Consider the following 5874-nt stretch of genomic DNA (forward strand, 5'->3'; position numbering starts at 1 on the left):
TTTTTTCAAGACTTAGACCTCATTCATGCAAAATTAGAACACATATTTCAAAACTAGTCCACGTCCATAAAGAACTTAGAGACTCAGATTGGTTAATTAGCAACCTTCCTTAATACCTGACCCTAGGGCACTTCACCTAGTAACACAGAGGTCAAACTTAGGAGACAAGGGAAGGAGCATTGCAAGGCAATCACACTTAGGAGTGGGAGGTAGTTAGCTAGTGGCCAAGGCTTGATAGGTTCTCAAGATGTGGCAAATGAGGAGTCTGATGATGATGAGTGATTCAAAAAAATTGCAAGTATACAGGCCAAACAAGTTATAAAAGTGACCTTTCAGTCAATATGTTGATCCCATAAAGATTAGGTAGAACTTCTTAAGTTAAGTACCGGTTATCACCTTACCTTTCTAAAGTTGATTCAATCAAAGAATATCCATGAAAAATTTACTAAGGCAAAATTAACAAAGAAAAAAAATTAATATGCAAGATAACAAAAATCCATTAAAACTAAATATATCAAAATTAAAATTCTACTAAAAAAATACAATTAACTAACTAAAATCAAATAGGGCAAATAAGTCATGAAAAAACAGTGAATTATTGCTAAAAAAAATAAAATGCAGCATTCAAGGCATGAAATGCAAGCAACTATATCTAAATAGTAACCAATTTTAATGAAACTAAGCCTAAAATGCAAAAACAAATGATGCCTACAATAAATTGCAAAATTGAAAATCAAATATAAAATACATGAACAAAGATGATGTGAACATGAAAAAATTGAAAGTAAAACCTATTGCTAAAATTAATGCCTACAATGAACATCACCATAAGACTACCAATTGCACATGTAAACAAACCTAAACATGCAAGGTTTCCTAAACTTGAACTAAATTTTAACAAACCACTAAATAGCCTATGAAAATGCATGATCTAAAGAATAATGAATAAAATAAAGGTAAAAGAAAAGTCAACTAAACAAAAAATGCAAACAAAAAATAGTTAAACACAAGCTATAAATGAACTTTTATTCCTCACGGTTGAGACTCCAACATGGCCCAATTAAAACTACATCTAATCTAGAATATGGATGAAAGACTCAAGGACTAAATGAAATACAAAATTACGACAAAACGTATGAAGAACAATTAAGCAAACAATAAAAGAAGCTGACTTTTAAATGGCGTGTACTGCACTGCATGAAAATTCAAAAGAAAAAAATTCAAGATGCAATTATATACTAAAAATGAACTCTATTTAAGCTAGAAAAACCTATATCTATGAATTAACTACCTAAATCAAAAAGAAAATAGCATGACTCAAGAAAAAAATTAGCTCAACAAACTCAACTTCAAAATAGGTGCAGAATTTGGAAAATCAAAACATCATCCAAGAAAATGATCCAAACAGTAATGAAATGTAAAGAAAGTAACTGAATCAAGTAAGAATTAATAAGTAAACAAGTAAAACTAAAAATTTAAAGGCAAAAAAAAAAAGTAAACAACTCAACAAGGAAAGAGTAGTTCCATACCAAAATTGATTGAGCACATCTGACCTGCACCTGTCACTTGCATCTAGATGAATCTTCCAAGCTTGATCTGGAATGTTGTGGTACATGTTTAAGGCTAAAGTTTTACTATGTTGTAGCTAATTGAATTAGGAAACTATAAAAAAAAGTTGAGAAAAAACAAGTAAAATTTGAATGAGTTATCATAAAAAAAAAAAAAAACTATAGGTAAGTCAGGACTGGTAGATTAAAAAATAAATTTAAGTATCAATGAGGAATCGGTAGATTTGAGCTAGAAATCAATAAAATTTGCAAGTTTCATTGCCAAAACCATAAAGAACCATTGAAAAATACTTAACAAAATGTAAAAGTGCAATCAAAATCAATAGAAAAATATGAAGATCAAAGGTTATTTTGTTGCTAAGAAAGTAGTTAAAGAAAGTGTAGAAATTAAAGAACAAGAAAAATAAAATCCTAAGCTAAAAGTCTCCTAAAATCGCTGGCTCCACTCTTATTTATAGTCAAGTGAGTGGAGAATGGAGCCCCATAAAAATCTCTCCAAAATATCTACAATGAGTTGAGCTTCTAAAGACTTAGTTTCTCTTTGCTTCTACACTTGGTGCATGACTATTTGGCTTTAAAACTCTTCACTAGTTTACAAGCTTCTCTTCATGCATTTTTGCTATGCCAAAAAATCCTCTTTATAGCCAATAAGAGCTCTCCAAAGTGTCAACTTATGTGCTTCTTAAAACCTTTTTTAAGTCTTCAAAAGATGGTACCAAAGTGCATTGGATACATGGCCAACTTCCAACATGTAAGCTTGCGTCCTTATTCCCTCCATTTGGCATTAAATGCATCCATATATTCTATAATTTTCCTACCAAAATTCAAGTCATAAAAGGGAAAATTTATGCATTATAATGCTTGGAAAAAAATCTGTAAATTTATCACATAAAAATTAACTTCCAACTCACTAATGCATACTTTACCTTTCAAGCATGTATTAAGATCCTAAAAAAGTACCAATGCATAATTGAGCTAAAAAAGATAATTCTAAATGAATATTATAAGAATTGAGACTTGAAATATGGTTTTATAAAGCTCATTTGAGCTCAAGAAGTTATAGAAAAAAAGGGTAAGAAGAAATCCCTTAATAGGCAATGAAACACAATTACACTAGTTGTAACCTTTGCTAGCATTTACCACCATAAATCCTTCAAAATATGTCCAAATTGTCCAAAATTCCTCATTTTCTCTATTTTCATGTACACATGAGACAATTATACATTTAGGAGTATTTATACCATAATTTTCAAGGAACAAGCCAAAATATAAGTAAAATTATAATAAAAATGAGCATGAAAATTTTAAAATTTTAGTACAATCAAACCCCCAAACTTAAGCATTTGTTTGTCCTCAAACAAAACAAGATTGAGCAAGAATCATAATATACCTTCAATGCTTCATTCAACATAAAAGCTTCATGGATTGATTAATGAATATAACTAAAGTAAAATCATGAACAATTACTAATATACAAGAATTTACCTAGGCTAAGATTATTTCTAACTATGGTTCTACAAGCAAGTAACAGCTCCCACATATCTTTACATGAAACCTAATAATATTTTGCAAAACATGAAACTTTAATAACAAGGATCAATAAAATATGCTCATGTTTCATAAGTTTGCTTATTATATCTCTCTCCACTAATGTAGATAAACACATGACCAAGAATCATTTAGAACTTTATTAAGCTTGTAATGTATGGCTAAGGTCAAAGTATGATAAAAGTCATTTAGGCTCAAGTACTCTAATGATGTATCACATGTCTAGGATCATCCATAGTTGAGCTTTCAAGGTAAGAAAAGGTAAGCTTGACTAAAAAATCAACCCCACAAACTTTGATTGTGCCTATTTTTCTTTCCTTTCTTCTTTTCTTTGCTTTTTCACCACTTTATTGCTTTTGTTTTTCTTTTCTTTTTTTTCACAAATTTTTTCATTTTTTTCTTTTGCAAGCTAACTTGACTTTTTCTTTTCTTTTTTTTTTTAATTTTTTTTATTTCCTATTCTTTTTCAAGCTCCACCCTTCCTCCCTAATAATGCATAACTCACAAAATGGTACATAAATGTTTTAATGTATATAGGGTAAGGGACCAAAAAGATATGAGATATCAAAATAAGGCTAAAGGCTTGTAATGTGATTTAAAAACAAAAAAAAAATATATCATAAGGCTCAAAATAAGGTGACTATAGAAGAATTATATTAAGGTTGGCTTGACAGGCTCAAACGATCTAAAGATGACTTATAACATTTCCCTTATTATGTGTTCTCTAGGATTTTGTCTTGAGAAATGATCAAAACAAATTCTAGAATCATGAAACACCACTTCAAAGACTAATGCAAAAAATATCTCATGTTCACATAATTAATACTAGATAGAAAATGTAATTCAATGTTCAAAGTGTCACTCACAAATGAATACCATATTCAAGAATTCACTAAACCTAAGTATTATCTCATATTTCACACACATTAAATCCTAGAGTCGAGCCACCTAAGCCTTACATTCTTTTTCCTCAGAGGCTTGAGAAGCAGAAGTAAAAAAAGCAATTCCTTAAATTTCTTAAGGTGTTTAAAAAGCTACACATTAATATTCTATTTACAAATGCACTTGAGCAGATACTTGCCTATGTAAAAGACATTATCTCTCGAAAGAGGAGATTAAACGATTATGAGATAGTTGTGCTCACCAGTGAGTGCATATCCGTGATTCGAAAAGGATTACCTACGAAACTTAAAAGATCTTGGTAGCTTTACCATTCCATGTACTATAGGTAGTATGTCTTTTCATTGAGCCTTGTGTGACCTAAATGCTAGAATTAACCTGATGTCTTGATTAATTTATTAGAGATAAGGCATAGAAAAGGCTAAACCCACTTCAATTACTTTGTAGTTAGTCGACATATCACTGAAATACCCTAGAGGAATTGTGGAGGATGCCTTGGTTAGGGTAGAGAAATTCATTTTACCTACCGACTTTGTGGTTCTAAAGATGGAAATGGATCGTGAGATCTCGATTATTTTAAAGAAACCCTATTTTGCCATTGCTAGGGATTTGATTGATGTGCAAAAAAGGGAATTGACCATGCGAGTTTAAGATCAAAAAGTCTCTTTTCATGTTTTTAAAGTTTTGCCATTCTCTGATGATTCTAATGAGTGTTCAAGGTTAGAAGTATTTAGTATTATGATTCATGATGTTTTACACCTATCTCTCTTTCAACTTTAGAATAATCTCTTTCGCTTTATCAAAAATTTTAAAATCATGCCATAAATGAAATTCACAAATAATACTATGTAATCATAACAAAGTAATATCAGCAAATTTAGCCAAAAATATAATTTTTTTTACAAATTGATTTGTTTATAAAATTACTAGATAATGTAAGCATCCATAAATCTTTTTACCAGGATTGTAATTCATCTATGAAATCCACCAAGCTATCTTCATATTGTAATAATAAAAAATGAGTTCATCAAAATCCCATTCTATAAGATAACTAACAAAAATTGACTTATACATGTTTATATCATAAGATCCACTTCTAAAAACCTTAAAATTTTAGTATTTAGATGAATAAAATTAAATAAATCTTTACCCAAATTAGAGTATGAAAAGTTTTGAAAAACAGACATTGCATACAAATTCTACTTTAAAATTAATTTTTTTTTAAATTTTTACATTGAAAAATGAGAAGAATAAAGAATGGTTGCAATGCCTAGACCCTAAGTTTCTAAGAGAAAAGATAAAAAATAAAAATGGAATAGGGTTAGCAAAAAAAAAAAAGGCAAAGTAATATTAAAAAAGCCCTTTCATCTATCATTTCATGTCACTAAATTAATTGGACCTAATTTCTCGTCATTTTCTTCTATTATGGTTTTTAAATTTAATAACACGTAACTTTCATAATCACATTTTTATAAAAAAAAAAATTACGACATTACAAATCAATAACATTTAATTTTTATTTATTTAAATAAAAATATTTAATCTTAAATATCACTTATTCCCTCGAAATCCACAGAGCTTGTCCATTGGCTGATGGGACTATCTATCAACGACCTACTTTTTCTCCCAAAATGTTCAAAAATCTGTCAAGGTTCATTCACTTCCAAAATAAAACACTCGGCCAATCGTAAGTACCTGCTGTCGATCTATAGCCGGATCCCTAGATTAGTACGATGCCCAAAATATGATCTAGCCCATGAAACTTTAACACTGGCCCACTTGTGCTGCAAAGGCCCAGCCAATCGACAATGGTTGCTGCCGATCGGTAGCTTCGCTAGACTTTCCCAATTTCGTGTCA

The sequence above is a fragment of the Durio zibethinus genome, chromosome 10 (assembly GCF_047325235.1).
Source record: "Durio zibethinus cultivar Kanyao isolate XHJ-2024 chromosome 10, ASM4732523v1, whole genome shotgun sequence".
NCBI lineage: Eukaryota > Viridiplantae > Streptophyta > Magnoliopsida > Malvales > Malvaceae > Durio > Durio zibethinus.